This window comes from Chrysemys picta, chromosome 8 (assembly GCF_011386835.1).
Source record: "Chrysemys picta bellii isolate R12L10 chromosome 8, ASM1138683v2, whole genome shotgun sequence".
Taxonomy (NCBI): domain Eukaryota; kingdom Metazoa; phylum Chordata; order Testudines; family Emydidae; genus Chrysemys; species Chrysemys picta.
This window is the reverse complement of record NC_088798.1, coordinates 54,132,337-54,150,618: the sequence shown is the minus strand read 5'-3', so window position 1 is coordinate 54,150,618 and position 18,282 is coordinate 54,132,337. Positions and strand designations below refer to the sequence as shown.

General features: G+C 43.9%; 1 long non-coding RNA gene across 1 annotated transcript in view; it reads right to left on the bottom strand.

The window, feature by feature from the left end:
- Positions 1–8,898: 8,898 nt before the first annotated feature.
- LOC135973066 (uncharacterized) overlaps positions 8,899–18,282 on the bottom strand; it is a 34,832-nt gene continuing 25,448 nt past the window's right edge. Inside the window, exons 2-3 of the long non-coding RNA XR_010589771.1 lie at positions 10,377–10,482; positions 8,899–10,249 (exon numbers count right to left, since the gene is read on the bottom strand). This is a non-coding gene — a long non-coding RNA (uncharacterized LOC135973066). The remainder of the gene's footprint in view (positions 10,250–10,376; positions 10,483–18,282) is intronic.

The window sequence follows — 18,282 nt, the reverse complement described above, 5'->3', positions numbered from 1 at the left end:
GGGGAAGTTGATAGTAATGAATATAAATCAAATGAGGAATTGTAAGAAATTGATAAGGGAAGCCAACGGACACAAGGAGATGTCTATGGCCAGCAGAGTTAAGGACAATAAGGAGTTTTTTAAAGATATATTAGAAACAAAAAGAATCCTAATGATGGCATTGGTCCATTACTACATGGAAATGGTAGAATTATCAATAATGATGCAGAAAAGACAGGTGTTTGATAAATATTTCAGTTCTGGATTTGGAAAAAAACAGATGATGCAGTCTCATCATATGGTGATAACACACTTTCCATTCCACTATCATCTCTGGAGGATGTTCAACAGAAGCTACTAAAGTTAGACACTTTAAAATCAGCAGGTCCAGATAACTTGCATGCAAAAGTTTTAAAAAAGAGCTGGGTGAGGAGCTTTCTGGACCATTCATGTTGATCTTCAATAAGTCTTGGAGCACGAGGGAAGTTCCAGAAGCCTGAAAAAAAAAAAAAAAGCTAATGTGCTAATTATTAAAACAGGGTAAATAGGATGACCCAGGTACTTATAAGACTGTCAGCCTGACATTGATCCTGGGCAAGATAATGGAGCAGCTAATACAGGACTCAATTAATAAAGAATTAAAGGACGGTAATGTCGTTAATGCAAATCAACATGGGTTTATGGAAAATAGATTTGTCAGACTAACTTGAATGTTTTTTATTGACGAGATAACAAGTTTGGTTGATAAAGGTAACTGTTGGAGTAATATATTTAGAGTTCTGTAAGGCATTTGACTTGGTGCCACATGACATTTTGATTAAAAAACTAGCATATAAAATTAACATGGCACAGACTAAATGGATTAAAAAGTGGCTAACTGTAAACAGGGAATAGTCATTGAGTGGATGTGTTTCCAGTAGGATCATGCAGGGATTGATTCTTGGCCCTATGCTATTTAACCTGAAAGAAAAAAAAAATCACTGATAAAGTTTGCAGATGACACAAAAATTGGACGAGTGGTAAATAATGAAGAGGACAGGTCACTGATTCAGAATGATCTAGACTGCCTGGTAAGCCTGGTACAAGCAAATAATATGCATTTTGATACGTCTGAATGTAAATGTATACATCTGGAAACAAAGAACATAGGCAATACTTATAGGATGGGGAACTTTATCCTGGGAAGCAGTGTCTCTGAAAAAGATGTGGGAACTGCGGTGGATAATCATTTGAACATGAGCTTCCAATGTGATGCTGTGGCCAAAAGAACTATTGCAATCCTGTGATTCATAAACTGGGGAATATCAAGTAGAGAAGTAGAGAGAGGTTATTTTACTTCAATAATTGGCACTGGTATGACTGCTGCTGGAATACTGTGTCCAGTTCTGCTGCCCACAATTCAAGAAGCATGTTGTTGATAAACCAGAGAGGGTTCAGAGAAGAGCCGCAAGAATGATTAAAGAGTTAGAAAACATGTCTTATAGTGATAGACTCAAGGAGCTCAATCTAAGAAGGTGAAGGGATCACTTTATTACTGTCTCTAAGTACCTATGTGGGGAACAAACGTTTAATAATAGGCTCTTAAACCTAGCAGAGAAAGGTATAACATAATCCAATGGCTGGAAGTTAGACAAATTCAGAATAGAAATAAGGTGTACATTTTTAATGGTGAGTAACTAACCATTGGACTAATTTACCAAGAATTGTGGAGGATTCTCCATCACTGAATTTTTAAAATCAAGATTGGATGCTTTTCTAAAAGATGTGCTCTCAGAATTATTTTAGGAAAGTTCTATGGCTTGTGTTATACAGGGGGTCAGACTAGATGATCACAATGATCCCTTCTGGGTTTATAATCTCGGAATAAATCACAAAATCTGAGGCTTCCCATGTACAACAAATTGGCAATAGTAAGGTCCCTCATGAACTTGAGTCTCTGGCTCTTCTCACCTTTCAGAATATAGAAATTCTGTTTGGGATAGTGATATTTGTGTGTGTTCCTTTAGTCCCACAGAGTTAAATCCTGCATTCCTCTCAGGCAAAACTTCTGTTGATTCCTATAACTGCTGGAACATTTGAATAATTAATCATTCTTTTCTCCTACACAGAGACATTGCACAGAATCCCTTGGAGTCACATTATTTAATCACTCTGAGTTTTTTACCCTGCTTCCTAGATTAGTTTGCTTAGTTTTAATCCTCTTGCTGGGAGCTCCCCACTCCCATAGTAACTCTTATATTTTACTTGCCTCTTTACAGCTGCTTCTTTGTAGTTTTCCTTACTCACACTTATTCCTATCTCCGTACACTTGATCTCCTTTCATTTGGGCATGCTTAATATGTGGCACCTGCTAGACCACATCTATTAAATAATAGCCAAAAAATAGCCACTAATTTTTTTTTAAATCTTAAGCCATACATTCAGGTTACCAACCCACCTCTCCTTGGTCCCCAGCACAGTGCTGGAAACAGCTCTGAGAATGCCACCTCTGCACTGCATCATGAAAAAGCATTTGAGTTTTAATATACATTAAGTATACGCTCCTTAAACACACACTTCCCATGGTGACTAGATTGCTTAGGACTGCTCAGTCAGAGGGTGTCACTCCTGGGGAGGTGCTCATGAGAAAAGTACAAATACTATAAAGGTAACCCTGTACACTCTACCCCCAGATTGAAAAGGGTGAGGGAGCCCACAGGAAAGCCATCCCCGATAGATCCCTGGGATCTGCAGAAGAGGGAACACAAAGGAGCTGTCCCTCTGTATTTCTCCATAGAAACATGACACTACACAGTGGCTTGCAAGCTGCTGATTGTATTTAAAACTAAGAAACAAACATTATGGCTTTGAGAGATTTGGCTCTGCCTTCATTCCCAATGGTATATATATGAATTATGCATTAAGCTTCCTTACTGTCATCTGACATTCACCTCCCCAAGCCCTACAGCTATGCTAGGAGAGATGCAGATGGGATTCAGCAGCAGTTAATGCATCAGACGCAATGATGCAGTTAACAGCTTTTCTTGGCTCCAACCCCAAAGGTCATGGAACCCCAGCCATAGAGAATTCTGGCAGAGCTGCTCTGGGAGGTTCCCAAGCAATGAGGGAGCAAACAGAGGGTTGGTGCAGAAAGGCAGGGAGAAGGAGGAATGCCTTCATAGAGAGGCAGTGGGTGATTTGACCCTATGAAAAGGGTAATCTTTTACTTTAAACAGCATTACTTACTTTAAACAGTTCATGTTAGCAAATGTATAAGGAATGGCAAAAGGAGAGAGAAATACATTGATGAGTTAAAGATCTGCATATGGAGGAATTAGATGCATGCAGCTCCAAAGCCCTAAATCAAGCATAAAATAGAAATGTTGGGCTAGAAGAGACCTCACAAAGTCATCAAGTCCAGTCCCCTGCACTAAGGTAGAATCAAGTAAACTTAGACTAACCCTGACAGGTGTTTGTCCAAACTGTTCTTAAACGTTCAATGATAGGGAGTCTGCAGCCTCCCTTGGAAGCCTATTCCAGAGCTTAATGACCCTTCTAGTTAGGCCTGGTCTACACTACAAGTTTAGGTTGACTTTAGCAGGGTTAAATCAAATTAAGCCTGGACACGTCCACATGACGAAACCCTTTCTTTCGACTTAAAGGGCCCATTAAACCAGTTTCTTTACTCCACCTCCGATGAGGGGATTAGCGCTAAAATCGGCCTTTGCGGGTCGGATTTGGGGTAGTGTGGACGGAATTAGACGTTATTGGCCTCCGGGAGCTATCCCACAGTGCTTCATTGTGACAGCTCTGGACAGCACTCTCAACTCAGATGCACTGACCAGGTAGACAGGAAAAGCCCCGCGAACTTTTGAATTTCATTTTCTGTTTGCTCAGCGTGGAGAGCACAGGTGACCAGGCAGAGCTCATCAGCACAGGTAACCATGATGGAGTCCCAGGATCGCAAAAGAGCTCCAGCATGGACAGAACGGGAGGTACGGGATCTGCTCGCAATATGGGGAGACGAATCAGTGCTAGCTGAACTCCGTAGCAGTAAACGAAGTGGCAAAATATTAGGAAAGGTCTCAAAAGGCCATGAAGAACAGAGGCCATAACAGGGACGCACAGCAGTGCCGCATGAAACTTAAAGTGCTCAGGCAAGCCTACCACAAAGCCAGAGAGGCAAACGGAAGGTCTGGGGCAGAGCCGCAAACATGCTGCTTCTACGCGGAGCTGCATGCCATTCTAGGGGGTGCAGCCACCACTACCCCAACTGTGTGCTTTGACTCCATCAATGGAGAAACACGCAACTGGGAAGTGGGTTCGGGGTACGCGGAAGATGATGAAGACACTGAAGATAGCTCACAGCAAGGAAGTGTAGAAACCGGTTTCTCCAACAGCCAGGATATGTTTATCACCCTGGACCTGGAACCAGTAACCCCCGAACTCACCCAAGGCATGCTCCCAGACCCTGAGGGCACAGAAGGGACCTCTGGTGAGTGTACCTTTGTAAATATTACACACAGTTTAAAAGCAAGCGTGTTTAATGATTAATTTGCCCTGGCAATCGTGGCCAGTACAGTTACTGGAAAAGTCTGTTAACGTGTATGGGGATGGAGCAGAAATCCTCCAGGGACATCTCCAGAAAGCTCTCCTTCATGTACTCCCAAAGCTTTTGCAAAAGGTTTCTGGGGAGGGCTGCCTTATCCTGTCTGCCATGGTAGGACACTTTACCACACCAGGCCAGTAGCACGTAGTTTGGAATCATTGCATAACAAATCATGGCAGCGTATGGTCCCGGTGTTTGCTGGCATTCAAACAACATCCGTTCCTTATCTCTCTTTGTTATCTTCGGGAGAGTGATATCATTCACAGTCACCTGGTTGAAATGGGGTGATTTTATTAAGGGGGCATTCAGAGGTGCCCGTTCCTGCTCAGCTGAACAGAAATGTTCCCCGCTGTTAGCCATGCGGTGGGGGGGACGGGTGAAGGGATCATCCCCAAGAATTGGGTGTGTGTGTGGGGGGGGGGGGGTAGTTGGTGTGCTGCATGTTAACCTGGAAACTCCAGCCCCTCCTTTTACATTGCAAACCCATTTTAAATGGCCAACCCAACGGGTGCTTGGTATGAGAAATGAGGGCGCTACTGTTTGAAACCATTCCCACATGTTATGAGGGTTAAAAAAGCCAAAAGACTGGCTTACCATGGCTGCCTGCAAACCGAATTCTGTTGTCTGGCACCGCGTGAGTGATCTCTCACACCAAACCAGCAGGCCCTCAACATAAGAGGAAAAATGCGACCTTGTAACGAAAGCACATGTGCTGTGTAATGTGAACAGCAAAATTTAACGTGAAAGAGTGTACCCATTGTTCTCTAAAATGTGTCTTTTTTAACCACCTCTCCCTTGTCCTCCACCAGCTGCAAATGTTTCTCCTTCGCAGAGGCTAGCGAAGATTAGAAGGAGAAAACAGCTGACTTGGGATGATATGTTCACGGAGCTCCAGATGTCCTCCCATGCTGAAAGAGCACAGCAGAATGCGTGGAAGCAGTCAATGTCAGACTACAGAAAAAAACAATATGAACGAGAGGAGAGGTGGCGGGCTGAATCGCAGGATGAACAGAGCAAGAGGTGGGCTGAAGATGATAGGTGGCATCAGCTTGCAGACAGAAGGCAAGAGTCGATGCTCTGGCTGCTGGAGCATCAAACTGATATGCTCCAGCGTATGGTTGAGCTGCAGGAAAGGCAGCAGGAGCAGAGACCGCCGCTGCAGCCCCTGTGTAACCAACAGCCCTCCTCCCCAAGTCATATTGCCTCCTCACCCAGACTCCCAAGAACACGGTGGGGGGACCTCCGGCCACCCAGTCACTCCACCCCAGATGACTGCCCGAGCATCAGAAGGCTGACCTTGAATAAGTATTAAAGTTTTAAACTGCAGTGTGTCCTTTTCCTTCCCTCCTCCCCCACCCCTCTCAGGCTACCTTGGCAATTATCCCCCAGTTGTGTGATGTATTAATAAAGAATGCATGAAAGTGAAGTAACAATGACTTTATTGCCTCTGCAAGTGGTGCTCAAAGGGGGGAAGGGAGTGTGGGGTGGTTGGTTTACAAGGAAGTAGAGTGAACCGGGTGGTGGGGGGCAGAGGGTTTATCAAGGAGAAACAAACAGAAGTTTCACACCATAGCCTGGCCAGTCACAAAACTCATTTTCAAAGCTTCTCTGATGCGCACTGCGCCCTGCTGTACTCTTCTAACTGCCCTGGTGTCTGACTGCATGTAATCAGCAGCCAGGCGATTTGCCTCAACTTCCCACCCCACCATAAATGTCTCCCCCTTACTCTCAGATATTGTGGAGCGCACAGCAAGCAGCAATAACAATGGGGATATTCTTTTCGCTGAGGTCTGAGCGAGTCAGTAAGCTGCGCCAGCGCGCTTTTAAACGTCCAAATGCATATTCCACCACCATTCGACACTTGCTCAGCCTGTAGTTGAACAAGTCCTGACTACTGTCCAGGCAGCCTGTGTACAGCTTCATGAGCCATGGCATTAAGGGGCAGGCTGGTTCCCCAAGGATCACAATAGGCATTTCAACATCCCCAACGGTTATTTTCTGGTCCGGGAAGAAAGTCCCTTCCTCCAGCTTTCGAAACAGACCAGAGTGCCTGAAAACGCGACCATCATGTACCTTTCCCGGCCATCCCACGTTGATGTTGGTAAAACGTCCCTTGTGATCCACCAGGGCTTGCAGCAGCATTGAAAAGTACCCCTTGCGGTTTATGTACTCGGTGGCTTGGTGCTCCGGTGCCAAGATAGGGATATGGGTTCCGTCTATCGCCCCACCACAGTTTGGGAATCCCATTGCAGTAAAGCCATCCACTATGGCCTGCACGTTTCCCAGAGTCACTACCCTTGATATCAGCGGGTCTTTCATTGCCCTGGCAACTTGGATCACAGCAGCCCCCACAGTAGATTTGCCCATTCCAAATTGATTCCCGACTGACCGGTAGCTGTCTGGCATTGCAAGCTTCCACAGGGCTATCGCCACTCGCTTCTCAACTGTGAGGGCTGCTCTCATCCTGGTATTCTGGCGCTTCAGGGCAGGGGAAAGCAAGTCAAAGTTCCATGAAAGTGCCCTTACGCATGCGAAAATTTCACAGCCACTGGGAATCGTCCCAGACCTGCAACACGATGAGGTCCCACCAGTCTGTGCTTGTTTCCCGGGCCCAGAATTGGCGTTCCACGGCATGAACCTGCCCCAGTAACACCATGATTTGCACATTGCTGGGGCCCGTACCTTGTGTGAGGGCTGTGTCCATGTCAATTTCCTCATCACTCTCGTTGCCATGCTGCAATCGCCTCATCAGCTGGTCCTGGTTTTGCTTTGGCATGTCCTGGCTCTGCATATACTCCAGCACAATGCGCGTGGTGTTCATAGTGCTCATAATTGCCACGGTGATCTGAGCGGGCTCCATGATCCCAGTGTTATGGCGTCTGGTCTGAAAAAAGGCGTGAAACTGACGGAGGGAGGGAGGGGCGACTGACGACATGGTGTACAGGGAATTAAAATCAAAGGTGGCTGTGCATCAGGGAGAAACACAAACAACTGTCACACAGAATGGCCCCCCCCAAAGATTGAACTCAATACCCTGGGTTTAGCAGGCCGTTGATTTCATGGAGGGAGGGGGAAGCAAATGAATGCAGAACTAATCTGGTCCATCTATTTTTTACTTCTTAAGCTGGCAGCAGACGGTGCAGCAAGACTGATAGCCCTCGGCATCTTCTGGGTGCTTGGCAGAAGATACTGTACTACGACTGCTAGCCATCATCGTCAAGATGGTTCAATAGAACTGCCGGCAGGACTGAGTTTCCAGGAGACAAAGCATGTCTGCCCAGGTGCCTATGATTGAACAGGAGTACGACGATGACGGATACCAGTTGTAATACACCATCTACTGCCAAAAGGCAAGGGGCTGCTGCTGTGTAGCAATGCAGCCCCACGTCTGCCAGCACCCAGATAGCCGATGAAGGCTACCAGTCATACTGCACCATCTACTGCCAAAAGGCAATTAGCTGCTGCTGTGTAGCAATGCAGTACTACGTCTGCCGGCACCCAGATGACATATGGTGACGGTGAGCTGAGCTGAGCAGGCTCCATGCTTGCCGTGGTATGTTGTCTGCACAGGTAACCCAGGTAAAAAGGCGTGAATCGATTGTCTGCCGTTGCTCTGATAGAGGGGGAGGAGCCTGACGGCATGTACCCAGAACCCCCTGCGACACTGTTTTGCATCATCAGGCATTGGGATCTCAACCCAGAATTCCAATGGGCGGCGGAGACTGCGGGAACTGTGGGATAGCTACCCACAGTGCAACGCTCCGGAAGTCGACACTAGCCTCTGTACTGTGGACGCGGTCCGCCGGCTTCATGCACTTAGAGCATTTTATGTGGGGACACACACAATCGGCTGTATACAACCGATTTCTATAAAACCAGCTTCTATAAATTCGACCTAATTTCGTAGTGTAGACATACCCTTTGAAAGTTTTTCCTAATATTTAACTTAACTCTCCCTTGCTGCAGACTAAGCCCATTACTTCTTGTCCTACCTTCAGTGGACATGGAGAACAATTGATCATCCTCCTAACAGCCCTTAACAGATCTGTAGATCTATCAGGTTCCCCACTCAGTCTTCTGAAGACTAAACATGCCCAGTTTTAAAACCATAAAAAACCTTTCCTCATAGGTCAGACTTTCTAAACCTTTATTATTTTTGTTGCTCTTCTCTGAGCTCTCTCCATTTCCCACATCTTTCCTAAAGTGTGGCACTTAGAATTGGCTACAGTACTCCAGCTGAGGCCTGACCAGTGCCAAGTAGAACATGACAATTGCTTCCCATGTCTTACATGAAATGCTCCTGTTAATAACCCCAGAATATTAGCCTTTTTTGCAACTGCATCACATTGTTGACTCATTCAATTTGTGATCCACTAAAACCCCCATATCCTATTCAGCAATACAGCCCCCTAGCCAGTTATTCTACATTTTGTAGTTATGCATTTGATTTTGCGTTCTAAGTGAAGTACTTTGCCTTTTTGGTTGAAATTCAACAAAAACATTTTGTTGATTTGGTCTGAAATTAACATAATGAAATTCAATAAATTCTCTAGTTTGTAAAGGTCAATTTGAATTCTAATTCTGTCCTCCAAAGTGCTAGCAACCCCTCTCAGCTTAGTGTCTTCTGCAAATTTTATAATCAGACTCTCTACTCCATTATCCAAGTAATTAAATATTGACTAGTACTGGACCCAGGACTGACTCCTAAAGGACTTCACTATATATGCCCTCCCAGTTAAACCCCAGTGTTCAGACTCTGTCTCTCTCTCTCTGACAGACCTCCTTGGCCAGATTCCAGGTGAGAGCCTGACTCCTTCCAGCAACCAATTCTTATTCCCCACCTCCCAGTCCTTTGTTCTCAAGCTAGGAGATGTTGTTCAGCTTCCCTGCTGAGAGATGAGGAAATCTTTATCCCTCTGGGTCATTGGTTGCTAGATGCCAATGTCTTCTCAGATGCTCCACTGATATGGGATTCTGAGGCCCAGACACAGCTAGGTGTGACTCCTAAGTCTCCCAGAGCAAACATTCCCCTTCCCCCCACTAGGCATCAATACAGCACACAGAGCAAACAGGCACACACAGGAACAACAACAATAGTAATTTCATCTTGACCACATTACTTACAAGAGTATCATGCAGAACTGTGTCAAAAGCCATACTAAAATCAAGATATACATACAAAAAAATCAGAGCCAAATCAGTGCTTAAAAAATATTAGTGGGCTATTCCAGGAAAGGATTATCCCTCCTAAGATAGATAACATGCCACAAAACAGCAGAAGGTGGAGTATGCAGGGAAGGAGGATATTTATGAGCAACTCTTTTATACTTGCTTTTACAAGTGAAGGGGGGATTGTGTTCTACATAAAAACCAAGGGGGAAATCCTGGCCCCATTAAAGTGAGTCAGAGTTTTGCCAGTAAGTTCAATAGGTCCAGGATTTCACCCCAATTTCTTAAGAAGTTATACTTGATACTGCTAAGGTGTCATCCACCCAAGGACCCCAAAGTGCTCCTCAGAAGAGCAAGCACTTTGTCCTGTTACATCTCTACAAATGGGTAGCTGAGACAGAGAAATGAGGACTTGCTCAAGGATATGCAGTGCATCAGTGACAGATGATATTAGAATCCAGAATAACGTATTTTCAGTCCTGTGGTTTAACTGCTAGAAGGCACGTCTTGCCCCTGAAATGAATAAGGAACAGGGAGAAGCAAAGTGGTTCAGATCAAATAAGACTCAGTTCCTGAACCTTAACCAAAGTCTCTAACTTAATCACATTTTGGAGGTTCAAGCACCTGTGAGAAACGTTACCTTTTCTTGCGAGCTTTACACTCTCCAGGACAGACCCGAAGCATGGACATACCACGAGGAAGGTTGTTCTTGCACTATTTCCAGTCAGACTAGAAGCAGGAATTACCTGAAATATTGCAATGAAGTCCATTCTTACAAGATGTCCAGCCCTGTTTGTTTTTTTCCCCAGAACCAAGAGATTTGGATTCTCCAAATAATCTTTGAAATTTTTCCACTAACACCCTAAAATTACTGACAAGCACTTCGACAAGGCCAAAAAAACAAAACAAAAAACAAAACACAACAAGTTGAGAGTTTCTAGGCCAAGTCATTTAGGATATAAACCAGAAAAGAGACATTTTAAAATTATGGTGGTTTGAAAAAAAGGCTTCTCATTTTTTTTTTAAACCAAACTTCTGAAAACATTTCCAGCCTGAATGAAACATAGCATGAGAGATTTCAGGAACATTTCTGTTTGGAAGCGGGTTAAAAATTGATTTTTAAATGGGAAGGTAGCTTCAGCCTTAACTATGGAAGGGCTACTACTGCTCCACAATGAATAACGCATCTGGATCAGATGCAGAGATCAGAGACTGCCCTAACTCCCAGAGTTCAGCTCTGACTCCTATTTTTCAAGAATCCTAGAATCTGGGTTTTGATTCAAGCTCATATCTAGTTGAGACAAACCCTATTGGACCCATCTGTCAAAGATATGGGATTATATATCTTAAGAATAAGGAGCTTAAAATGAATTAAAAAATCCTAAAAATACAGACATGAAATGCATTCGATTGATAATTAAAATCAATGAAATATTTTCCAATGGGAAAGAGGATAGCACTAAAAGAAGCCATTCTTGAGGTTGGTTCTACATGCATGCAACTGAGATCATGATACTGACTCAGAGACTTTGCATATTTGAAAATTATACTGGGAATAGGAGGAATGACGACAGATCAAGGAAACCTCAGATGACTTCAGCAGTGACATTAATAATAAGTGACACACATAATCCAGTACAGGCACATTCAGAACCTAGGCCTAAAAATGAGAACTAGAGAGAATATATTTTTAAGTGGAAAGACACAGAAACAGACTGATTAGGGAAGAAGTATGGGAAATCATTCAAAAATAAAACAAATAAAAAACAATCCCTAAAAGTTTCAATGCCATCTGGAGAAACTGGAAAAAGAGAAACAGCTTGCTACTGTAGGAGGTATTAAAGCAAGTTGCATTGTTTTTTAGAGATGAGTCCAAGTCTCAAAAAAATCAGATCATATTAAGCTCTCCATGGTTCAGGGGGGTTTGGATTCAGATTTTTGGTCAGTTTATTTTAGAATATATACAAAAAAATAACATGTATCCTTTGCAAAATTCAGATTTGGTTCCAGTTCTGTTTCCATAAATCCTAGATTTGGGAGTGTTCACTGTTCAGATATGGGTTTTGGTTTGGGCCCATCTCAAAATAGGTGGCGCTTTCCCCTCCCTTTAGAGCATCTTCCATACCTTGGAGGAGCACAGGGCAGGGAAACAGAATATTACACTGGACAGTTTTGACAGAAGGAAAGATGAAAGGAACTAGGGCTTGCCTCAGTGGGGACATAAAAGGCTTTAGTGATGTAACCTTGCTGAAGATTTCTTAGAGTGGGAGGGATAACAGATCCTAGCGAAATCTTTAAGTCTGCAAAGAAAAAAGGCATGATGTTAACTCTCTCAGAGTCAGACTGAAAATAATGTAACTAGAAAGGTCTTTAAAATGGCATCCAGCAATACACAGAACAAGGTGCAAGTTAGGATAGCTTTTGGAATATAAAACTTTTACCAGCAAGGAAAGAAGCAGCCAAAACACTCTCCCCTTCCCTCATTTTTTAGAGGATTAAAAAACAAAATGGATATATATATTATATATATATATATAAATATAAATATATAAAGACACTGGTGGGAGTTGTGATTTATAGTAGAAATTTAACACCCCGGCTAAGTGAGTTGGGGGTACAGAGATTTCTGTTCAAATAAAAACAGGGAGGGATTTTGAGTCCACACAGGATAAGAATCTACTGGCATTACTTCTTTAGTTCAAGTGGGAGAGACAGGTGCCTTGAAGCTGCAGATCGGGGGTTCCATCCCTGCTGATGATCCATGGACAAGGTGCTGTATGATAGAATAGTATTCCAAAAAGCTGCTATTTCTCCATGCCAGTTGTGATACAACAGTCTCCCCTCTGTAAAATTGCCGGTCTATTCATGTTTTTTAAATGGACACCAAAAAAACCAAAAAAACAAACAACAAAAAACACACACACAAAAAACCCCCCACATGTACTTTCAAGTATGTTATGTGGGGACTCTACCCAAATGAGAGCAACTGAAGGGAACAAAATGCCATTCTGAGCATACTGAAGTCTTTGTTTGCTCTGAAGATGGCTTGGTGAATAAACATAAGCAAAAGGTTTTAATGATATGGTGCATTTAATTTGAAGATTGAATAGGAATGTATATTAGCCTTGGACAAGTCACTTGACCTCACTGAGCCTCCTCAGCTTTGTCTTATTAATTGGGAATAATATGCCTTAACTCATCGGGATGCTAAGATGCTTAGTTTAGGTAACTTTTCTACAGCACTTTGAACTAGTAAAGTGATGCTAATTGCCAAGTCTGAGAAGTCTCAAGTTGGGTGGCCAAAATTCGTGAACGCTTTTGGCCTTAATCTCTGTGCCTCACTTCCCCAGCAGTAAAATGTGGATAATATCACCACCTAACCTCCCAGTGCCGCTGTGGAGATAGGAGTTAAGTGTTTATGAAACAGTTAGGTAGTCTGGTGAGGCTCCATAGAAACACCCAGGAAGAAATTAATAATTTTGTATTCGGTGCAGGGTTTGGATGGTGTGCAGTAAATAATGCATTGGGCTATATATAGGATGAGGAGAATAACAAGAAATATTTAACACTTATCCATTCACTGAATGAGGCCTGGATCCTGGGGAAAAATGGTATGTGATCATGTGCATATGCATTATCATACAGCCTTTAATTACAAGGGGGCTGGATTAAGGTTACATGGGCAACCTTACTTCTGGCATTCCCTAACTTTTGAGTGCTTGACTTTGCAACCTTAGCCTTAATTTAATGTAGTTTATTTTGGATGTAATTTCCTAAATAAAAAACAAACTAAAACAAATTCCATTACATGGAAACCATGTTGAGTACAAACTTGGATCATCAGCAGGTATAGAGCCTTTCGAGCCACAGTACTGACCTCTAGCACTAAAAACTAAAGATGTCCCTGGCAGCAGTAGTAGGCTGTTATGCTCTGTGTGGACTAGAGATGTGGTGGATGAGACACACACTTAGCAAACTGCTGTGAAACCCAGTGTTTAGATCCTTCTGCTCCTACCTTGACTGTTCCTCTCTGATCTAATCCAGCCCCCTCTCCTCCATCCTGACCCCCCCCTCAGCTCCTGGCTTCTCAACCCCTCGCCCTCCATTTCGCATCCCTTGCATTATTTTTGGCTGCTTTCTCCTCATCATTGCCTGGGCATCAACTGGGAGGGCATTGAGAACACAGGGGAGTGTCTCCCTACTCTCAGTTCCTATGCGCATTGCCACAGTGGCACCTAGCAGGCAGGAGGAGCCATTGCAGGAAAAGTACTACCCTGTTTCCCCGAAAATAAGACAGTGTCTTATATTAATTTTTGCTCCCAAAGATGCGCTAGGTCTTATTTTCAGGGGATGTCTTATTTTTCAGAAATGAAAAATGCCTTATTATCGGTGGATGCCTTATTATCGGGGAGGTCTTATTATCGGGGGGATGCCTTATATTACAACGAGAGGCAAAACTGTAAGTAGGCCTTATTTTCGGAGGATGTCTTATTTTCGGGGAAACAGGGTACCTGGTCTGGCAGGAGTGGGTTGGGGCACACTCAATCTTCTGATAATGTAGCTGCCAAATTCTTCACTTAGCATGTACGAATTGAGATTTTTGAGTCACATTTAGGAGAATTTTTCAAATATGGCAAAAGGCAAATGCTGATACCAGCGTGACCCTCCCCTGCCAAAATTCAAGTCCCTGCTCCAAAACTTAGAGGCACTTCAGATTTTCCAAATGCAAGTGTTTTAGGAATTTAATATGGACCAAAAACAAACCAACCACCTTATTTCCCCCCTCCTCTTGTTCTCAGATATGTCTGAGCCTTTTTAGCTGAAAAACTTGCCAAAAAAGTTCAGCCTGAGGCAGACACCTGACATGGAACATTCCAGACCAATCAGTTAATGTCTGGCAAAGCTATATGCAGCTGAACAGGGTCCTATAATGGGAAGCGTTGGGGAATCATTACCACGGGCAACAATACCAACTCTGCCTATAATAAAACTGTTTAACCTTATAACTGTTCTCTTGTCTCTTTTAACCAGAGTCTGATGTTACAGAATTCCAACTCATAGTACATGCTTATCTTTAGAATGTTAAGATAGGAAATCCTTTATTCCTCCATTTAGCGTTGTCTCCCATTTCAATACAGGGGTGATTAGCAAAAGTCTTCCAACTTTATGGAAGAGTTTGCCAGCATCTAAATTATTGCTGAAACAAATGATTATCTAGTCATCTTTCCATAACGTCCTTTGCCCCAGACTAAAATAATCAAGTGCCTGATGCAACCATATGAAAGTCTTCAGTCTGGTAACTGAAATTAGACTTCCTGTTTGGGTAAAGCTAGATGAAGAGTTCGGTTCTTCTCCTAGCATTAAACCCTTGGTCAAGTCAGACTTAGCGTTGTGAGAGGAACCTGGTTATTTGAATTGCTTTGCCGCTCCCATTTTGGTGAAGGGCATAATGATAGGCTACTCGGGGCAATGTTGCAAGCCATTCCCCTCCCTCTCTTCATACTGGGCTACCATTTTCCCCTTGCCACCTAAACTCACATCCACTGATGTCCATGGGAGTAGGATTGGCCCTTAATAGTTTGTTAAAGCTGGTCACAATTTTTCAAGTTAGTTTTTTTTAAATGAATAAAAATTGACCATTTTTAAAAGTGAAGTTTCATAAAAAAATTGTACATAAAAAAAGCATCAAAATTCAGTTTGTTTAACAAAAACTGTGTTTTCAGGGAAAATAAATCCATAATGTTTTCAATCGTATTTGAGTAGATTTGGGCTGGTGGGAATTAGGGAAATGATTTGGAAAAAGGAGTTAAATGAAAAACTTGAAATTTAGATATTTTGGGGGAGGGGCGACAGAAATAGGGTTTCATTGTTTGACCAGCTCTTCTACTTCTACAATTCATGCTAGCAGCTAGCATGCTCCAGGTAATGGCATTGGTAGTCCCTAAATCCAGTTTCCCCTCCGTTCCCTATGGGGGCAGTGTTCCCACTGTTGTTCACTTTCACGCCCATGTAGCAATGCATTGCCCTGACTGAGGAACTGATCCTCTGCTTTTGCTGCATTTACTTTCTCTTTTCTTGGAAAACGAACCGCTGTGCTTTGGGGGGGGGCAATCTGTTGTTACTACTGAATTTAGCTCCCTCTGCAGAGATATTTAAAGACTTCTATTTTTGTAAATGGCACTTCATGCTAATGAAGCTGATCTACCTCCAATTTTCAACAGCATTATTGTACTAATACATGGATAAACAGCCCTATGCTGCCTTAATCTGGAAGTAATGGCAACTCTTCCTAACTTCAGTCCAACCTAAAAACTAAGTCAACAAGGAGATATCAGAAGGAGCCCAACTCCATTGCAAAACTTCTCAATTTTAAAGGAAGCCGGATATGCTTAAAAGCAAGATGTACTCAAAAGCCACAAAATGCTACTGTAACCCTTCTGCCCATCTAAGTTGGCAGCAAAAAGGGCCGGGTTCTGTATCTAGGGGTTCCATTTCAATAACACAATGCAAAACTGGCTCGAGCCCCCACCCAGTGACCTGGGACAATTACATACCACCCCCTGGGCGCCTCTAAGAGGCAATACTTCCCCTCTCGCAAGCACGGAGTCTGAGTGTAACAGAAAATGTTTAATAACATGAGGTAAACATCATCAGGATTAAAATGGAAAAACACCACAAACAGGCTTCATGAGCAAAAAACCCACCCCAGCAAATTGGGCCGTGTCCTTCCCCTTTGGTTCTTGAAACCAGCAACCCAAGAATCACCAAAGTCCCAAAAGTCCAACAACCCCCCAAAGTCTCTGTCCCTGGTCAGTGCAGCCCCAGAGTTCAAGCCGGGGGGAGGGGGGGCACGCAGGGTGTTAAGGGGCACCTTACGTGATCCGAGGCCGACCGGCTGCCTCTCCGTGGGGTTCCGCCGCAGCCTTCTCCATGAGCCACTCCACTCCACCAGCTGTCCCGTGAGCTGCTCCCGCCGTCCACGAACTGCTCTGGCAGCTGCTCCGCTCTGCTCACCAACCTGTGAGCCGCTCAGCTCTGCTCCACTTCAGCCGGTCCTTGGGCCGCTCCCACAAGGCTCCGCTCTGCTCGCTGCTTCTCCAGCCACTCCACCCTGCTCACCGACCTGTGAGTTGCTCAGCTCCAACCATCCCGTGAGGCTCCACTCTGCTAGCAGCTCCGCCAGCCGCTTAGCAATATAGCTTCAGGCTCCCCCACTAGTTAACAGTCTCAGTGATCTCAGCTCTTAATAACTTTAGCTCTTTTGTGATTTCAGCTCTTAGTAGGGGAGCCCCAGTGCTAGTGCACCATTGGCCCAAAGTGAATTCAGCTCAGCAGCCTGTAAATAGACTCCTAATGGAATCAAAGTTAGCTCTGACATTCAACAGTGGAGAGAGGAAGTAGTGCAATTGGTGTTTCAAACCCTCAAAGAGGGCCCATACCATCAGATATAAATACCTGTTCACATCCTCTCTCTATTCACTGGGTTTTGTAACCCATGCCCCTTGTCAAGCAAGTGCTACTTAGGTAATGGTGAAGGACTCACTCAGTCCTTCTGTCATACAACAGTTCCACTGGCCTTGATTCACAGAATCAGGGTAACAAAACTTTATTCTTCCTGCCCCAATAACAGAGAAACTGGGGATCCCACACCAGCCAAAGTAACCACTTTGAGTTGCTGTTGTTTCATGCCAGGCGAGTGGGTGTGCCTATGCAAACCAGATCAGCCCCTGGAGTTCTTTTCCACACTCGCCATAATTCACCACCAGATGTCAGGGTAGAGCTCATCCTGACTCTGCTTACACTACTGAAAGATTTTCTCAGGATAGTCAATTGCTGTCAGTAGTGTATGACTTCTGTGTGGTTTGGTGTGGTGTTTAGATGCTGCATGTGATTATTAGAACTGGGAACAATGACTGTTGCGAGTCTGAAAGGACAGGAAACAGGAAGGAGGAGGGGAGGAGTTGAGGAGGCTGGGAGAGTTACAGAGTGTGCAGCCACAGCTGGGTAAAGAGATTTCCACTGTAAATAAAATTCTGTTGAAGTTGTTAATACTTTGCCTGGTCGATACAACATTTTGGTGACGATGATGGATCTTCTGCCTCTGAACCCACCTGCACCCTTTCTGCAAAGCCCAGGTGAGCCTCCAATTGCTTTTACTGTCTGGTTCCATATGTTTGAGACTTATCTTCTTGCAATCAGTGCTACAGAGATTTCTGAAGTAAGAAAGCGTGCTCTGCTAATCCACTGCTTTGGAGCAGAAGGGCAGCGTATATTTTACACTTTTCCCCTTGCAGATGATAAATATGAGACTGCACTGGCTGCATTAAAGAACTTTGTGCCAAAAGTGAATGTAGTAGCTAATCGCTACAGATTTTGCCAGCGTGAGCAGAAACCAGGGGAGTAAATTGCTTCCCTGAGGAGTCTGATAGTAACTTGTGACTTTGGGAATATGGCAGATGAGATGATTAGAGACCAGCTCATTGAGAAAATAAGCGTGCTTCGTGTAAGAGAACGCTTACTTCTAGAACCACAACTTACACTAGAAA